The sequence below is a fragment of the Argopecten irradians genome, chromosome 6 (genome assembly GCF_041381155.1).
Source record: "Argopecten irradians isolate NY chromosome 6, Ai_NY, whole genome shotgun sequence".
NCBI lineage: Eukaryota > Metazoa > Mollusca > Bivalvia > Pectinida > Pectinidae > Argopecten > Argopecten irradians.
Genome location: NC_091139.1, coordinates 38,557,783 through 38,578,207, shown reverse-complemented (window position 1 = coordinate 38,578,207; position 20,425 = coordinate 38,557,783). Strand labels below are relative to the sequence as shown.

The 20,425-nt window shown below is 36.4% G+C and overlaps 8 non-coding genes across 8 annotated transcripts; all 8 read right to left on the bottom strand.

Annotated features, from left to right (window-relative positions):
- Positions 1 to 1,581: 1,581 nt before the first annotated feature.
- Trnas-gcu (transfer RNA serine (anticodon GCU)) lies at positions 1,582 to 1,663 on the bottom strand. The gene has a single exon. It is a non-coding gene; the product is annotated as a tRNA-Ser (tRNA).
- Positions 1,664 to 3,698: 2,035 nt separating this feature from the next.
- Trnas-gcu (transfer RNA serine (anticodon GCU)) lies at positions 3,699 to 3,780 on the bottom strand. Its single transcript has one exon. It is a non-coding gene; the product is annotated as a tRNA-Ser (tRNA).
- Positions 3,781 to 5,818: 2,038 nt separating this feature from the next.
- Trnas-gcu (transfer RNA serine (anticodon GCU)) lies at positions 5,819 to 5,902 on the bottom strand. The gene has a single exon. It is a non-coding gene; the product is annotated as a tRNA-Ser (tRNA).
- Positions 5,903 to 7,933: 2,031 nt separating this feature from the next.
- Trnas-gcu (transfer RNA serine (anticodon GCU)) lies at positions 7,934 to 8,014 on the bottom strand. Its single transcript has one exon. It is a non-coding gene; the product is annotated as a tRNA-Ser (tRNA).
- A 2,030-nt stretch (positions 8,015 to 10,044) lies between these two features.
- Trnas-gcu (transfer RNA serine (anticodon GCU)) lies at positions 10,045 to 10,126 on the bottom strand. Its single transcript has one exon. It is a non-coding gene; the product is annotated as a tRNA-Ser (tRNA).
- A 2,031-nt stretch (positions 10,127 to 12,157) lies between these two features.
- On the bottom strand, positions 12,158 to 12,239 carry Trnas-gcu (transfer RNA serine (anticodon GCU)). Its single transcript has one exon. It is a non-coding gene; the product is annotated as a tRNA-Ser (tRNA).
- A 2,028-nt stretch (positions 12,240 to 14,267) lies between these two features.
- Trnas-gcu (transfer RNA serine (anticodon GCU)) lies at positions 14,268 to 14,349 on the bottom strand. Its single transcript has one exon. It is a non-coding gene; the product is annotated as a tRNA-Ser (tRNA).
- Positions 14,350 to 19,153: 4,804 nt separating this feature from the next.
- Trnas-gcu (transfer RNA serine (anticodon GCU)) lies at positions 19,154 to 19,235 on the bottom strand. The gene has a single exon. It is a non-coding gene; the product is annotated as a tRNA-Ser (tRNA).
- Positions 19,236 to 20,425: the final 1,190 nt, after the last annotated feature.

The window sequence follows — 20,425 nt, the reverse complement described above, 5'->3', positions numbered from 1 at the left end:
GAAATATTGAGTCTACAGTATCACATCTATGCCAATAACAAACTATGACATGATTTCGTCGCCCATTCTATTAAAAACTAGTGGAGAATGACGGTGGTCTTGAATCTCAAAATACAGGTTGCCATGCAGACATAACAATACAATACGAGTTCTTGCAAACAATAATGAGACACAAAATCGAAGGAAAAGACAATGTACCCAGTCGGACAGCATGTTATTAATTTTACGAGATAAGATCAAATAATGAATGGACAGATGTGTTTGCTGATTATTATAAACGTCCCATTAACAGCTTAGACCATTTAAGAACCGAATTCCCTTAATACGATGTGTTGTGTGAGTGACATGTATGTGCGTTTTGGAAGCGTTGGTATTACCATGGTGTGCAGTTTTGTTTTAGAGGAAATGCTTGGCTATTTCAGAACAATATTTCTATTATGTTATTTCAGTATACTCCGAATTAACATCGCACTGTATTCCCACTCATGTCACAGTCATATTAATGCATCTGGCAAAATCAAATACCCACACACGCTTTAAGATCAATGGTCGCCCAAAGTGAGGCAGTGCAAAAGACACATGTGGAAGAAATCGTGTAATGAAAAAAAGAAAATTTAATATAAAAAATAGATCCTCTCTGTTACGATCATACAATTGGAGCAGCAGTTTCGAGAATCTGATGGAGCTTAGTCGAAGGAATTGAAGAAAAAATTGTCTTGTAGAAACAAAATGAAGTCCTTACTGAGTAAAATGTTCTCACATATCATACACAAATTCCAAAGCAACTGACAGTGTCTAAAGCTTTCGGAAAAGGCCAATAAATTAGAAAATAGGTATTATGGACTCCTGACTCTACCTGATAAAGTCGGCTGCAGAAATTTCTAAGCAAAATCAGTTTCCTACAACATCAACTAAGGTTAAGAGAAAGTCAATGAGTAAAGCTTTCCTAAGGTATAGCTTCAACTAAATATTATAGCATGTAATTATGCAAACTTAAAACATCTTCAAGCCAGTCAACGTCGACGCTTTTACAGTTGTCAGTATTCTTAAACGCACAGCCACAATAGAGTGAACATTTCAAAAAATGATAATATTCAATTGACCTGTCATATCGTAAATCCTTCTGTACATATCTTAATATGTTTCTACGTTCTGATAACATTCAGGGCCATGTAAGGACGAGCCAGCATCAGGAGAAACAAGATCGGAGTACCCAGAACAACTGGCGAAATAGGCATTTACCGACAACTACAACTGCTACTACTGGTGGGATTCCAAATAGAAGTCAAGAAATGGCAGGCTAGTGGCAAAATGTCAAAACCTCTCTACTCGGCCACTTAGGCCCTATATATTTAGACTCTTTATGAAATAGCATTAACTGGCTGAAAACAAAGTCGTAATCTAAACCAGAATTATATATCAAGATGAAATTATTTAATCAAATATCTTCCTGACATTTCTTTTTTCAAAAGTCATAAAACCAGACACCCAAATGCTCAGAAAATTAAGCATTCTCAGTTTCCATTGGTGTCGAATTATTCGATATAAGTTCGGGCCCACAATCAAATGCAGCAAAATAAACGACGAGGATGGGATTCGAACCCACGCGGGGAGACCCCAATGGATTAGCAGTCCATCGCCTTAACCACTCGGCCACCTCGTCCAATATGTATCATATTAGAGATATAAAGGCGCAAAAGTATACTAAGTAAATTAAATTTCTGTTGCTCTCTTGAATTCGTTTTAATTGCTTAGCAAACTACACGTAACCGAGTGTTTCAAGTTTCAAAGAAAGCATTTGTCTATGTTTCAGAAAAAATCATACATTTTGAAGTAACCTGTGTAGACCAAGAAGTAAACATTGGATTTCGAAATTATTCTGATCAAAAGCTTTAGTTTTGTGTTAGTCAAGAAATTACTGAATTTCAGATCATCCAGTAGTGGTAAAAGCAAACACCCGGGGACGACGACAGATGGAAAGAAGGGGAGTTGGAAAGGGAAGGCAAAGACAGAAATATGTTAACACGAGCAAGCTAGCTACAAGAGCAAATGCAACTTATCGGGGAAAAAACACTTTGATAATTTAAAGATAAACCTTTTAATAATAAGTATTGTGAAATATTGAGTCTACAGTATCACATCTATGCCAATAACAAACTATGACATGATTTCGTCGCCCATCTATTAAAAACTAGTGGAGAATGACGGTGGTCTTGAATCTCAAAATACAGGTTGCCATGCAGACATAACAATACAATACGAGTTCTTGCAAACAATAATGAGACACAAAATCGAAGGAAAAGACAATGTACCCAGTCGGACAGCATGTTATTAATTTTACGAGATAAGATCAAATAATGAATGGACAGATGTGTTTGCTGATTATTATAAACGTCCCATTAACAGCTTAGACCATTTAAGAACCGAATTCCCTTAATACGATGTGTTGTGTGAGTGACATGTATGTGCGTTTTGGAAGCGTTGGTATTACCATGGTGTGCAGTTTTGTTTTAGAGGAAATGCTTGGCTATTTCAGAACAATATTTCTATTATGTTATTTCAGTATACTCCGAATTAACATCGCACTGTATTCCCGCTCATGTCACAGTCATATTAATGCATCTGGCAAAATCAAATACCCACACGCTTTAAGATCAATGGTCGCCCAAAGTGAGGCAGTGACAAAAGAGACATGTGGAAGAAATCGTGTAATGAAAAAAAGAAAAATTTAATATAAAAAATAGATCCTCTCTGTTACGATCATACAATTGGAGCAGCAGTTTCGAGAATCTGATGGAGCTTAGTCGAAGGAATTGAAGAAAAAAATTGTCTTGTAGAAACAAAATGAAGTCCTTACTGAGTAAAATGTTCTCACATATCATACACAAATTCCAAAGCAACTGACAGTGTCTAAAGCTTTCGGAAAAGGCCAATAAATTAGAAAATAGGTATTATGGACTCCTGACTCTACCTGAAAAAGTCGGCTGCAGAAATTTCTAAGCAAAATCAGTTTCCTACAACATCAACTAAGGTTAAGAGAAAGTCAATGAGTAAAGCTTTCCTAAGGTATAGCTTCAACTAAATATTATAGCATGTAATTATGCAAACTTAAAACATCTTCAAGCCAGTCAACGTCGACGCTTTTACAGTTGTCAGTATTCTTAAACGCACAGCCACAATAGAGTGAACATTTCAAAAAATGATAATATTCAATTGACCTGTCATATCGTAAATCCTTCTGTACATATCTTAATATGTTTCTACGTTCTGATAACATTCAGGGCCATGTAAGGACGAGCCAGCATCAGGAGAAACAAGATCGGAGTACCCAGAACAACTGGCGAAATAGGCATTTACCGACAACTACAACTGCTACTACTGGTGGGATTCCAAATAGAAGTCAAGAAATGGCAGGCTAGTGGCAAAATGTCAAAACCTCTCTACTCGGCCACTTAGGCCCTATATATTTAGACTCTTTATGAAATAGCATTAACTGGCTGAAAACAAAGTCGTAATCTAAACCAGAATTATATATCAAGATGAAATTATTTAATCAAATATCTTCTTCCTGACATTTCTTTTTTCAAAAGTCATAAAACCAGACACCCAAATGCTCAGAAAATTAAGCATTCTCAGTTCCATTGGTGTCGAATTATTCGATATAAGTTCGGGCCCACAATCAAATGCAGCAAAATAAACGACGAGGATGGGATTCGAACCCACGCGGGGAGACCCCAATGGATTAGCAGTCCATCGCCTTAACCACTCGGCCACCTCGTCCAATATGTATCATATTAGAGATATAAAGGCGCAAAAGTATACTAAGTAAATTAAATTTCTGTTGCTCTCTTGAATTCGTTTTAATTGCTTAGCAAACTACACGTAACCGAGTGTTTCAAGTTTCAAAGACAGCATTTGTCTATGATTCAGAAAAAATCATACATTTTGAAGTAACCTGTGTAGACCAAGAAGTAAACATTGGATTTCGAAATTATTCTGATCAAAAGCTTTAGTTTTGTGTTAGTCAAGAAATTATTGAATTTCAGATCATCCAGTAGTGGTAAAAGCAAACACCTGGGGACGACGACAGATGGAAAGAAGGGGAGTTGGAAAGGAAAGGCAAAGACAGAAATATGTTAACACGAGCAAGCTAGCTACAAGAGCAAATGCAACTTATCGGGGAAAAAAACACTTTGATAATTTAAAGATAAACCTTTTAATAATAAGTATTGTGAAATATTGAGTCTACAGTACCACATCTATGCCAATAACAAACTATGACATGATTTCGTCGCCCATCTATTAAAAAACTAGTGGAGAATGACGGTGGTCTTGAATCTCAATATACAGGTTGCCATGCAGACATAACAATACAATACGAGTTCTTGCAAACAATAATGAGACACAAAATCGAAGGAAAAGACACTGTACCCAGTCGGACAGCATGCTTATTAATTTTACGAGATAAGATCAAATAATGAATGGACAGATGTGTTTGCTGATTATTATAAACGTCCCATTAACAGCTTAGACCATTTAAGAACCGAATTCCCTTAATACGATGTGTTGTGTGAGTGACATGTATGTGCGTTTTGGAAGCTTTGGTATTACCATGGTATGCAGTTTTGTTTTAGAGGAAATGCTTGGCTATTTCAGAATAATATTTCTATTATGTTATTTCAGTATACTCCGAATTAACATCGCACTGTATTCCCACACATGTCACAGTCATATTAATGCATCTGGCAAAATCAAATACCCACACGCTTTAAGATCAATGGTCGCCCAAAGTGAGGCAGTGACAAAAGACACATGTGGAAGAAATCGTGTAATGAAAAAAAGAAAATTTAATATAAAAAAATAGATCCTCTCTGTTACGATCATACAATTGGAGCAGCAGCATTTCGAGAATCTGATGGAGCTTAGTCGAAGGAATTGAAGAAAAAATTGTCTTGTAGAAACAAAATGAAGTCCTTATTGAGTAAAATGTTCTCACATATCATACACAAATTCCAAAGCAACTGACAGTGTCTAAAGCTTTCGGAAAAGGCCAATAAATTAGAAAATAGGTATTATGGACTCCTGACTCTACCTGATAGAGTCGGCTGCAGAAATTTCTAAGCAAAATCAGTTTCCTACAACATCAACTAAGGTTAAGAGAAAGTCAATGAGTAAAGCTTTCCTAAGGTATAGCTTCAACTAAATATTATAGCATGTAATTATGCAAACTTAAAACATCTTCAAGCCAGTCAACGTCGACGCTTTTACAGTTGTCAGTATTCTTAAACGCACAGCCACAATAGAGTGAACATTTCAAAAAATGATAATATTCAATTGACCTGTCATATCGTAAATCCTTCTGTACATACCTTAATATGTTTCTACGTTCTGATAACATTCAGGGCCATGTAAGGACGAGCCAGCATCAGGAGAAACAAGATCGGAGTACCCAGAACAACTGGCGAAATAGGCATTTACCGACAACTACAACTGCTACTACTGGTGGGATTCCAAATAGAAGTCAAGAAATGGCAGGCTAGTGGCAAAATGTCAAAACCTCTCTACTCGGCCACTTAGGCCCTATATATTTAGACTCTTTATGAGATAGCATTAACTGGCTGAAAACAAAGTCGTAATCCAAACCAGAATTATATATCAAGATGAAATTATTTAATCAAATATCTTCCTGACATTTCTTTTTTCAAAAGTCATAAAACCAGACACCCAAATGCTCAGAAAATTAAGCATTCTCAGTTCCATTGGTGTCGAATTATTCGATATATAAGTTCGGGCCCACAATCAAATGCAGCAAAATAAACGACGAGGATGGGATTCGAACCCACGCGGGGAGACCCCAATGGATTAGCAGTCCATCGCCTTAACACCACTCGGCCACCTCGTCCAATATGTATCATATTAGAGATATAAAGGCGCAAAAGTATACTAAGTAAATTAAATTTCTGTTGCTCTCTTGAATTCGTTTTAATTGCTTAGCAAACTACACGTAACCGAGTGTTTCAAGTTTCAAAGACAGCATTTGTCTATGATTCAGAAAAAATCATATATTTTGAACAGTAACCTGTGTAGACCAAGAAGTAAACATTGGATTTCGAAATTATTCTGATCAAAAGCTTTAGTTTTGTGTTAGTCAAGAAAATATTGAATTTCAGATCATCCAGTAGTGGTAAAAGCAAACACCCGGGGACGACGACAGATGGAAAGAAGGGGAGTTGGAAAGGAAAGGCAAAGACAGAAATATGTTAACACGAGCAAGCTAGCTACAAGAGCAAATGCAACTTATCGGGGAAAAACACTTTATTAATTTAAAGATAAACCTTTTAATAATAAGTATTGTGAAATATTGAGTCTACAGTATCACATCTATGCCAATAACAAACTATGACATGATTTCGTCGCCCATCTATTAAAAACTAGTGGAGAATGACGGTGGTCTTGAATCTCAAAATACAGGTTGCCATGCAGACATAACAATACAATACGAGTTCTTGCAAAAAATAATGAGACACAAAATCGAAGGAAAAGACAATGTACCCAGTCGGACAGCATGCTATTAATTTTACGAGATAAGATCAAATAATGAATGGACAGATGTGTTTGCTGATTATTATAAACGTCCCATTAACAGCTTAGACCATTTAAGAACCGAATTCCCTTAATACGATGTGTTGTGTGAGTGACATGTATGTGCGTTTTGGAAGCTTTGGTATTACCATGGTATGCAGTTTTGTTTTAGAGGAAATGCTTGGCTATTTCAGAATAATATTTCTATTATGTTATTTCAGTATACTCCGAATTAACATCGCACTGTATTCCCACACATGTCACAGTCATATTAATGCATCTGGCAAAATCAAATACCCACACGCTTTAAGATCAATGGTCGCCCAAAGTGAGGCAGTGACAAAAGACACATGTGGAAGAAATCGTGTAATGAAAAAAAGAAAATTTAATATAAAAAATAGATCCTCTCTGTTACGATCATACAATTGGAGCAGCAGTTTCGAGAATCTGATGGAGCTTAGTCGAAGGAATTGAAGAAAAAATTGTCTTGTAGAAACAAAATGAAGTCCTTACTGAGTAAAATGTTCTCACATATCATACACAAATTCCAAAGCAACTGACAGTGTCTAAAGCTTTCGGAAAAGGCCAATAAATTAGAAAATAGGTATTATGGACTCCTGACTCTACCTGATAGAGTCGGCTGCAGAAATTTCTAAGCAAAATCAGTTTCCTACAACATCAACTAAGGTTAAGAGAAAGTCAATGAGTAAAGCTTTCCTAAGGTATAGCTTCAACTAAATATTATAGCATGTAATTATGCAAACTTAAAACATCTTCAAGCCAGTCAACGTCGACGCTTTTACAGTTGTCAGTATTCTTAAACGCACAGCCACAATAGAGTGAACATTTCAAAAAATGATAATATTCAATTGACCTGTCATATCGTAAATCCTTCTGTACATATCTTAATATGTTTCTACGTTCTGATAACATTCAGGGCCATGTAAGGACGAGCCAGCACCAGGAGAAACAAGATCGGAGTACCCAGAACAACTGGCGAAATAGGCATTTACCGACAACTACAACTGCTACTACTGGTGGGATTCCAACTAGAAGTCAAGAAATGGCAGGCTAGTGGCAAAATGTCAAAACCTCTCTACTCGGCCACTTAGGCCCTATATATTTAGACTCTTTATGAGATAGCATTAACTGGCTGAAAACAAAGTCGTAATCTAAACCAGAATTATATATCAAGATGAAATTATTTAATCAAATATCTTCCTGACATTTCTTTTTTCAAAAGTCATAAAACCAGACACCCAAATGCTCAGAAAATTAAGCATTCTCAGTTCCATTGGTGTCGAATTATTCGATATAAGTTCGGGCCCACAATCAAATGCAGCAAAATAAACGAAGAGGATGGGATTCGAACCCACGCGGGGAGACCCCAATGGATTAGCAGTCCATCGCCTTAACCACTCGGCACCTCGTCCAATATGTATCATATTAGAGATATAAAGGCGCAAAAGTATACTAAGTAAATTAAATTTCTGTTGCTCTCTTGAATTCGTTTTAATTGCTTAGCAAACTACACGTAACCGAGTGTTTCAAGTTTCAAAGAAAGCATTTGTCTATGTTTCAGAAAAAATCATACATTTTGAAGTAACCTGTGTAGACCAAGAAGTAAACATTGGATTTCGAAATTATTCTGATCAAAAGCTTTAGTTTTGTGTTAGTCAAGAAATTATTGAATTTCAGATCATCCAGTAGTGGTAAAAGCAAACACCCGGGGACGACGACAGATGGAAAGAAGGGGAGTTGGAAAGGGAAGGCAAAGACAGAAATATGTTAACACGAGCAAGCTAGCTACAAGAGCAAATGCAACTTATCGGGGAAAAACACTTTGATAATTTAAAGATAAACCTTTTAATAATAAGTATTGTGAAATATTGAGTCTACAGTATCACATCTATGCCAATAACAAACTATGACATGATTTCGTCGCCCATCTATTAAAAACTAGTGGAGAATGACGGTGGTCTTGAATCTCAAAATACAGGTTACCATGCAGACATAACAATACAATACGAGTTCTTGCAAACAATAATGAGACACAAAATCGAAGGAAAAGACAATGTACCCAGTCGGACAGCATGTTATTAATTTTACGAGATAAGATCAAATAATGAATGGACAGATGTGTTTGCTGATTATTATAAACGTCCCATTAACAGCTTAGACCATTTAAGAACCGAATTCCCTTAATACGATGTGTTGTGTGAGTGACATGTATGTGCGTTTTGGAAGCTTTGGTATTACCATGGTGTGCAGTTTTGTTTTAGAGGAAATGCTTGGCTATTTCAGAACAATATTTCTATTATGTTATTTCAGTATACTCCGAATTAACATCGCACTGTATTCCCACTCATGTCACAGTCATATTAATGCATCTGGCAAAATCAAATACCCACACGCTTTAAGATCAATGGTCGCCCAAAGTGAGGCAGTGCCAAAAGAGACATGTGGAAGAAATCGTGTAATGAAAAAAAGAAAATTTAATATAAAAAATAGATCCTCTCTGTTACGATCATACAATTGGAGCAGCAGTTTCGAGAATCTGATGGAGCTTAGTCGAAGGAATTGAAGAAAAAATTGTCTTGTAGAAACAAAATGAAGTCCTTACTGAGTAAAATGTTCTCACATATCATACACAAATTCCAAAGCAACTGACAGTGTCTAAAGCTTTCGGAAAAGGCCAATAAATTAGAAAATAGGTATTATGGACTCCTGACTCTACCTGATAGAGTCGGCTGCAGAAATTTCTAAGCAAAATCAGTTTCCTACAACATCAACTAAGGTTAAGAGAAAGTCAATGAGTAAAGCTTTCCTAAGGTATAGCTTCAACTAAATATTATAGCATGTAATTATGCAAACTTTAAACATCTTCAAGCCAGTCAACGTCGACGCTTTTACAGTTGTCAGTATTCTTAAACGCACAGCCACAATAGAGTGAACATTTCAAAAAATGATAATATTCAATTGACCTGTCATATCGTAAATCCTTCTGTACATATCTTAATATGTTTCTACGTTCTGATAACATTCAGGGCCATGTAAGGACGAGCCAGCATCAGGAGAAACAAGATCGGAGTACCCAGAAACAACTGGCGAAATAGGCATTTACCGACAACTACAACTGCTACTACTGGTGGGATTCCAAATAGAAGTCAAGAAATGGCAAGCTAGTGGCAAAATGTCAAAACCTCTCTACTCGGCCACTTAGGCCCTATATATTTAGACTCTTTATGAGATAGCATTAACTGGCTGAAAACAAAGTCGTAATCCAAACCAGAATTATATATCAAGATGAAATTATTTAATCAAATATCTTCCTGACATTTCTTTTTTCAAAAGTCATAAAACCAGACACCCAAATGCTCAGAAAATTAAGCATTCTCAGTTCCATTGGTGTCGAATTATTCGATATAAGTTCGGGCCCACAATCAAATGCAGCAAAATAAACGACGAGGATGGGATTCGAACCCACGCGGGGAGACCCCAATGGATTAGCAGTCCATCGCCTTAACCACTCGGCCACCTCGTCCAATATGTATCATATTAGAGATATAAAGGCGCAAAAGTATACTAAGTAAATTAAATTTCTGTTGCTCTCTTGAATTCGTTTTAATTGCTTAGCAAACTACACGTAACCGAGTGTTTCAAGTTTCAAAGACAGCATTTGTCTATGATTCAGAAAAAATCATATATTTTGAAGTAACCTGTGTAGACCAAGAAGTAAACATTGGATTTCGAAATTATTCTGATCAAAAGCTTTAGTTTTGTGTTAGTCAAGAAATTATTGAATTTCAGATCATCCAGTAGTGGTAAAAGCAAACACCCGGGGACGACGACAGATGGAAAGAAGGGGAGTTGGAAAGGGAAGGCAAAGACAGAAATATGTTAACACGAGCAAGCTAGCTACAAGAGCAAATGCAACTTATCGGGGAAAAACACTTTGATAATTTAAAGATAAACCTTTTAATAATAAGTATTGTGAAATATTGAGTCTACAGTACCACATCTATGCCAATAACAAACTATGACATGATTTCGTCGCCCATCTATTAAAAACTAGTGGAGAATGACGGTGGTCTTGAATCTCAATATACAGGTTGCCATGCAGACATAACAATACAATACGAGTTCTTGCAAACAATAATGAGACACAAAATCGAAGGAAAAGACACTGTACCCAGTCGGACAGCATGTTATTAATTTTACGAGATAAGATCAAATAATGAATGGACAGATGTGTTTGCTGATTATTATAAACGTCCCATTAACAGCTTAGACCATTTAAGAACCGAATTCCCTTAATACGATGTGTTGTGTGAGTGACATGTATGTGCGTTTTGGAAGCTTTGGTATTACCATGGTGTGCAGTTTTGTTTTAGAGGAAATGCTTGGCTATTTCAGAACAATATTTCTATTATGTTATTTCAGTATACTCCGAATTAACATCGCACTGTATTCCCACTCATGTCACAGTCATATTAATGCATCTGGCAAAATCAAATACCCACACGCTTTAAGATCAATGGTCGCCCAAAGTGAGGCAGTGACAAAAGAGACATGTGGAAGAAATCGTGTAATGAAAAAAAGAAAATTTAATATAAAAAATAGATCCTCTCTGTTACGATCATACAATTGGAGCAGCAGTTTCGAGAATCTGATGGAGCTTAGTCGAAGGAATTGAAGAAAAAATTGTCTTGTAGAAACAAAATGAAGTCCTTACTGAGTAAAATGTTCTCACATATCATACACAAATTCCAAAGCAACTGACAGTGTCTAAAGCTTTCGGAAAAGGCCAATAAATTAGAAAATAGGTATTATGGACTCCTGACTCTACCTGAAAAAGTCGGCTGCAGAAATTTCTAAGCAAAATCAGTTTCCTACAACATCAACTAAGGTTAAGAGAAAGTCAATGAGTAAAGCTTTCCTAAGGTATAGCTTCAACTAAATATTATAGCATGTAATTATGCAAACTTAAAACATCTTCAAGCCAGTCAACGTCGACGCTTTTACAGTTGTCAGTATTCTTAAACGCACAGCCACAATAGAGTGAACATTTCAAAAAATGATAATATTCAATTGACCTGTCATATCGTAAATCCTTCTGTACATATCTTAATATGTTTCTACGTTCTGATAACATTCAGGGCCATGTAAGGACGAGCCAGCATCAGGAGAAACAAGATCGGAGTACCCAGAACAACTGGCGAAATAGGCATTTACCGACAACTACAACTGCTACTACTGGTGGGATTCCAAATAGAAGTCAAGAAATGGCAGGCTAGTGGCAAAATGTCAAAACCTCTCTACTCGGCCACTTAGGCCCTATATATTTAGACTCTTTATGAGATAGCATTAACTGGCTGAAAACAAAGTCGTAATCTAAACCAGAATTATATATATCAAGATGAAATTATTTAATCAAATATCTTCCTGACATTTCTTTTTTCAAAAGTCATAAAACCAGACACCCAAATGCTCAGAAAATTAAGCATTCTCAGTTCCATTGGTGTCGAATTATTCGATATAAGTTCGGGCCCACAATCAAATGCAGCAAAATAAACGACGAGGATGGGATTCGAACCCACGCGGGGAGACCCCAATGGATTAGCAGTCCATCGCCTTAACCACTCGGCCACCTCGTCCAATATGTATCATATTAGAGATATAAAGGCGCAAAAGTATACTAAGTAAATTAAATTTCTGTTGCTCTCTTGAATTCGTTTTAATTGCTTAGCAAACTACACGTAACCGAGTGTTTCAAGTTTCAAAGAAAGCATTTGTCTATGTGTCAGAAAAAATCATACATTTTGAAGTAACCTGTGTAGACCAAGACGTAAACATTGGATTTCGAAATTATTCTGATCAAAAGCTTTAGTTTTGTGTTAGTCAAGAAATTATTGAATTTCAGATCATCCAGTAGTGGTAAAAGCAAACACCCGGGGACGACGACAGATGGAAAGAAGGGGAGTTGGAAAGGAAAGGCAAAGACAGAAATATGTTAACACGAGCAAGCTAGCTACAAGAGCAAATGCAACTTATCGGGGAAAAACACTTTGATAATTTAAAGATAAACCTTTTAATAATAAGTATTGTGAAATATTGAGTCTACAGTATCACATCTATGCCAATAACAAACTATGACATGATTTCGTCGCCCATCTATTAAAAACTAGTGGAGAATGACGGTGGTCTTGAATCTCAAAATACAGGTTGCCATGCAGACATAACAATACAATACGAGTTCTTGCAAACAATAATGAGACACAAAATCGAAGGAAAAGACAATGTACCCAGTCGGACAGCATGTTATTAATTTTACGAGATAAGATCAAATAATGAATGGACAGATGTGTTTGCTGATTATTATAAACGTCCCATTAACAGCTTAGACCATTTAAGAACCGAATTCCCTTAATACGATGTGTTGTGTGAGTGACATGTATGTGCGTTTTGGAAGCTTTGGTATTACCATGGTGTGCAGTTTTGTTTTAGAGGAAATGCTTGGCTATTTCAGAACAATATTTCTATTATGTTATTTCAGTATACTCCGAATTAACATCGCACTGTATTCCCACTCATGTCACAGTCATATTAATGCATCTGGCAAAATCAAATACCCACACGCTTTAAGATCAATGGTCGCCCAAAGTGAGGCAGTGCCAAAAGAGACATGTGGAAGAAATCGTGTAATGAAAAAAAGAAAATTTAATATAAAAAATAGATCCTCTCTGTTACGATCATACAATTGGAGCAGCAGTTTCGAGAATCTGATGGAGCTTAGTCGAAGGAATTGAAGAAAAATTGTCTTGTAGAAACAAAATGAAGTCCTTACTGAGTAAAATGTTCTCACATATCATACACAAATTCCAAAGCAACTGACAGTGTCTAAAGCTTTCGGAAAAGGCCAATAAATTAGAAAATAGGTATTATGGACTCCTGACTCTACCTGATAGAGTCGGCTGCAGAAATTTCTAAGCAAAATCAGTTTCCTACAACATCAACTAAGGTTAAGAGAAAGTCAATGAGTAAAGCTTTCCTAAGGTATAGCTTCAACTAAATATTATAGCATGCAATTATGCAAACTTAAAACATCTTCAAGCCAGTCAACGTCGACGCTTTTACAGTTGTCAGTATTCTTAAACGCACAGCCACAATAGAGTGAACATTTCAAAAAATGATAATATTCAATTGACCTGTCATATCGTAAATCCTTCTGTACATATCTTAATATGTTTCTACGTTCTGATAACATTCAGGGCCATGTAAGGACGAGCCAGCATCAGGAGAAACAAGATCGGAGTACCCAGAACAACTGGCGAAATAGGCATTTACCGACAACTACAACTGCTACTACTCGTGGGATTCCAAATAGAAGTCAAGAAATGGCAGGCTAGTGGCAAAATGTCAAAACCTCTCTACTCGGCCACTTAGGCCCTATATATTTAGACTCTTTATGAAATAGCATTAACTGGCTGAAAACAAAGTCGTAATCCAAACCAGAATTATATATCAAGATGAAATTATTTAATCAAATATCTTCCTGACATTTCTTTTTTCAAAAGTCATAAAACCAGACACCCAAATGCTCAGAAAATTAAGCATTCTCAGTTCCATTGGTGTCGAATTATTCGATATAAGTTCGGGCCCACAATCAAATGCAGCAAAATAAACGACGAGGATGGGATTCGAACCCACGCGGGGAGACCCCAATGGATTAGCAGTCCATCGCCTTAACCACTCGGCCACCTCGTCCAATATGTATCATATTAGAGATATAAAGGCGCAAAAGTATACTAAGTAAATTAAATTTCTGTTGCTCTCTTGAATTCGTTTTAATTGCTTAGCAAACTACACGTAACCGAGTGTTTCAAGTTTCAAAGAAAGCATTTGTCTATGTTTCAGAAAAAATCATACATTTTGAAGTAACCTGTGTAGACCAAGACGTAAACATTGGATTTCGAAATTATTCTGATCAAAAGCTTTAGTTTTGTGTTAGTCAAGAAATTATTGAATTTCAGATCATCCAGTAGTGGTAAAAGCAAACACCCGGGGACGACGACAGATGGAAAGAAGGGGAGTTGGAAAGGAAAGGCAAAGACAGAAATATGTTAACACGAGCAAGCTAGCTACAAGAGCAAATGCAACTTATCGGGGAAAAACACTTTGATAATTTAAAGATAAACCTTTTAATAATAAGTATTGTGAAATATTGAGTCTACAGTATCACATCTATGCCAAGAACAATGTATGACAGTATTTGGTCGATCCTCTATATAAGCTAGTGGCGAATGATGGTGATCTTGAATCTCAATATACAGGCTGCTATGGAGACATAACAACACAATACGAGTTCTTGCAGACATAACTGAGGCACAAAAGCGAATGAAATGACATTGTATCACGCAACACCTTCACTAAAGTTAGAATAGTATAATTGTGGCTGCTGCCTCACTGTATGATATAGTAAAAGGCGACCTAATTTTGTGGTTACATAGATGAAAATGCTTAAATTTTACAACCATTTCATGGCTTTAAAGTGACGTTTAGAGGTTTATTTGGATTTTGTGATGCTCTGGCTAAGATTTTTGCAACTTATGGTCATATGAAGTGGGTGATAGTGATGAATTTGGTCATATTCGATGAAAGCAATCGGCTGTCAACTATGTATCTTATGTTCATTTTTATAAAGTGTTTAGGCTAATTAAGTTTATGACAGATTCTGAAGCAATACATACATTGTAAGTATAATGTTAGAATTGGGCCTACTGCCCCATTGCATGATCGTAAAAGGCTACTAGATATGGAACCTTTATCTAGTAGCTTTAGAAAATTGAGACAGAAATCCAATATATTTTATCTTTTATCTTAGAATTGAGATCTGATAATTGAGATTTAGAGTTATCATGCAATAGGGGCAGCAGATGCAATTCTCACGCCTACCTGCAGGGCAATTGTGAGATAATATCTTGTGAACGGTCAGATAGATATTACCATTATTTTTTAAGTTGATTGTAAACAAGAATTATATATATAAAGTAAGGAAAAAATGAAAAATTACGGATTTTATTTTTTTCTGATATTACATCGACTTCTAAATGCACAGATTTTCATATTTGTAGTTGTTTTACATTGTATGGTCATTTTTCAAAGTTTATCAAACCAGTCATCCCACTGTCATTATGATGACACTCAAGTGCTCAGCAAAATAAAGCAATCTCTGTTCCATTGCTGTCAAATGATATGATACTAGTACAAACCAAACAGCCAAACGAAGCATTCGGATCCACGCTATCCCCAATGGAATAGCAATCCATCGCCTTAACCACTCGCCAATCTCGTCCATATGAAATCAGCGATAAAAGCGGAGAAGGAAACTTGTTTGATTAAAAGCCTTTTCTTGAAAATGGTTTAAACTATTCGTTCCTGACTTCCTAAGCCATTATATAGATATGTAATTAGATCTAAAGAGATGTTATTTCACTAATACAATGTACTTTTACCAAGAAAATAAACAGCGATATGATACTCAGACAAATACGTCAATTCATTTAATCATAAATATGGGATACAACCTTACAAAAGATGGCTACAGCATTCCCCAACAATTTAGTTTCCAAACTGCTAAATCAGCTACAACTACTTGAACACGCACGTGTTATTCCAACTGGAAACCGAGATATGACAGGCTAGTGGCAATATGTCGAAACCTCTCTACTCTGCCATTTCGCCCTCGACATTTAGACTCTTAATCAAAATAACATTTTCCGGCACCAAACAAGCTCATAATCCAAACTAGGATTTTGTTTTTAAAAAAAGACCATAGCACAGCTTTCCAAAACACGCATACATTTCACTTACACAAAAAATCACACCCAGGGGATTACCTTCCTGAATTATCTAAGCTATCAATATAACATTTTCAAAAATTCAAAAAGCCCGTCTCTCCTTTACTTATTTGGAACTTTTTCATATAAAACTAATAACATGCCGTTTAACTGCTTATTAGGTACTATCAGTTATTTAGCAGTTGGTGTGTGATGTGTGAGAAGATATTACTTGATTAGGTATCCGTGTTATTTCTGCAAGACAATTTCCAATCAAAGTCGGCTTCACTTGTCTAGACTGGCCTCTAGCGAATTATCAATACTGCTGTTCCTATTGTATTATCGTAATAGAGGCGACGTAATATAGGATACAATTTTATCTTCCTTTCAAACTTGCTTCTTCCAAACATTTCTTCGAGCATCAGCTCATTTTTGATACTGTTGAGCATAAAACGAGTGAAGTGGTTGGTATAATTTTATATGCCAGTTGTAATAATACCTGTAACACTATGTCCTCGTAGATTGTATAGAATGATGTCTTTGGGAGCATATTTAATTAGCAAAATTAAAATAGTACCCTCAAATGGCAAAGACTTACCTCTATAACAAAGAGACACAGCACAGCCATACCACAGCCTTCCGAAACAATCATTTGTCAAGGCGAACATCAAGTTTGAAACTAGTTTCCAGAATGTTGGCCGATGATAGAATGTTCTTATGACAAATGAAATTCTAAAGGCTAATTAATTCGCATTCCTGGTTTTGTTAAAATGTCTATTCCGTGTGGTTTTATTTGTCTGTCCCATTCTAACATATATTTTCAACCCTCCCTTGTCACATCTGTCGTTGCTCGCTCCGGAGTGTCTGCATATTAATCTAGGATGAGCTTAAGTTCAACTTCTTGACTCTCAAAGACAAATGTTATTAATAAGCTCCAACGTTGCCCTTATTTTCCCATTAGAAGATTGTTCATGACATATTAACTGTCTGTACTCCAGTCTCACAGATCCGAGAACGTGTTTGGCGTAGTGTCATCACTGGCTTGCACTTTGAGAAATTGTCGACCTCAGCGACCAATCATGATTCTATTTAATCACGTATCAGATGGTTATTTCTCTTTTAAATTAATATTAAGAAGCCAAGGTCCTGTAATTTCGAAATCTGAGTTTTGCGTGTTGATATTGACATAATGACAGTGACATTATCACTTAATGTTTCTTAATTGATACAAATTTCTTTTAATTTCATATTAATCATTGTTTTTAAGTTTCAAGTGCATGATGAGGTGGCCAAGTGGTCAAGGCGATGTTTTGCTAATCAATTAGAGTTTCGAATCCCATACTCTTTTTGTACACTTCACTATGATGATCAGCGAAACGATACTAGGATAATGTATCGCATATTTATGATTATAATCAATTGACCTGGTCTGGGCATTATGTCGTTATTTTCTGTTTTAAATTAAAGTACAGTGTATCAATGAAATATAAGATTAATACAATATTTATGAAAGATTTGAGGACTGGAATCATTTGTAGAAACTATTGATTGCTATACTTTTGAAATGAAGAAATGCAATTAACTATTAGGAAACGATGACACTCGTTTATTGTTTTCTTTGCTACAATATGGTTGTATTTTGATTTGAAATAAGCGTAGTGTTTTCTTCGACATAAAAACGATCATGGCAATGATGAAAATCTAATACATCGGGGAGTACATACCTCCTCATTCCATTCGTTTTCGAAAGTTTGATTTAACTTGATTTAACTATACATGGATTCATTGAAGCATTGAAATAATATACTATGCCTTGTTCGTAGGATTTCAGTAGTATTGCAAATTCCATATGGGAAATATCGCACCACATTGTGATTTCATTTAAAAACACTGATTTATTTGTGATGTTACCATCGCTACCTTTCGATATGTAAGACCGAAGTGGACGAGGGACCGCTAATCCATATCGTAAATAAACTATTGAATACAATTATGTTTTACATAATGTTTTCTGACGATGGACTGCACTAACAACTGGGGTTCGTTGGTTCGAACAACTTAACAACTCACGAGGAATTCAAACGGCAACAAATCTACTGTTTGGTGAGATTTACTTAGTTTGTCTCAAGGCCGACTCGTCTTAAATATCAAATGAAATCCATGATGTCAGATTTGTCAGTGTGCACGTAAACATGATAAAATCAACTGTAACTTCACGTTTGTGAGATAATTAGTGAAACTATTGAACGTCCACCAAAACAGTAGTTTTTTTCTCTTTTCGAATTCATCTTTATAAGTTTAGCAAACAATTCAAGCGATCGGGTCTCTAAAGATCCAACGAAACCGTTTTTATTTGTTTCAAGAGAAACGTTCTCTGAAATAAATAAATAAGGTTGATAGATTTTTAAGGATTCATTTTTGTTTTTTTTACAGGTAGCGGTTTTCAATGTAAAAGTTTCAGCATCGTCTGCTAACATGAATTATTACATTTCCCATGGCATATGAGTAAGGTTTCTCCTAATATATATATATAAAAAAAAACTTTCTCATTAATGATTTCAAGAACAATGTTTCCAGCCATACACCTCTATTCGAATCTGTCCTAACAACTCAATTCAAAAGAAATATCTTAAATGTCGATTCCAGACGCCAAAGTAAATTAGAAGTACCATGGAGATGGATGGAAAACATTTATCGTTTTATGGACTCCTTCGACGTCAAAATGAGAACTACGACAAGGATTGGATTCGAACCCACGCGGGCAGACCCCGATGGATTAGCAGTCCATCGCCTTAACCACTCTGCCACCTCGTCTTATATTAATGTCACATAAATCGTTGAATTCGTACTTCTTTTATTATTTTATTTTTACGTACTTGTTAACATGAAAAGGTTTGATTTACATTTAAAACCGTTTCGTGTGTTAAAATAGTCGTGGTTATCTGATATGATACTGCATTGAATAATTTATAAAGTCATTTTCGTTGTTTAAATATCCATGATTCATTAGCAATAGGTTATGTTCCTGGCATATACATCACTAGTCTGACTCTAGAGAGTATGTCTCTAAAGTGTGGGACATTTACATCTAGGTGAAATGGTAGATCTACACGCATAGACCTTCTAGTGTATATGATATGCTGACAGATTTCAAATGGCGACTTCAAGCTCACCATACAAATAAACAAAAAAGACAAATAGCAAACAGACAATCCAGGCATGCTCCTCTCAAACAGACAATCCAGGCATGCACCTCTCAAACAGACAATCCAGGCTTGCTCCTCCAAAACAGACAATCCAGACATGATCCTCTCAAACAGACAATCCAGATATGCTCTTCTCAAACAGAAAATCCAGGAATGTTCCTAAACAGACAACCCATGCTCCTCCTAAACACACAATGCAGGCATGCTCCTAAACAGACATTCCAGGCATGCTTCTCTCAAACGGACAATCCAGTCATGCTCCTCTCAAACAAACAATCCAGGCATGCTCTCAAACATACAATCCAGGCATGCTCTCAAACAGACAATCCTGGCATGCTCTTCTAAAACAGACAATCCAGGCATGCTCCTCTCAAACAGACAATCCAGGCATGTTCCTAAACAGACAATCCATGCTCCTCGAAAAACAGACAATTCAGGCATGCTCCTCCCAAACAGACAATCCAGGCATGCTCCTCCCAACCAGCCATTCCAGGCATGCTTCTCCCAAACAGACAATCCAGGCATACTCTCAAACAGACATTCCAGGCATGCTCCTCCCAAACAGACAATCCAGGCATGCACTCAAACAGACAATTCAGGCATGCTCCCAAACAGACATTCCAGGCATGCTCCTCCCAAACAGACAATCCAGGCATGCTCCTCCCAAACAGACAATCCAGGCATGCTCCTCCCAAACAGACAATCCAGCCATACTCTCAAACAGACAATCCAGGCATGCTATCAAACAGACAATCCAGGCGTGCACACTAACAGACAATCCAGGCATGCTCCCAAACT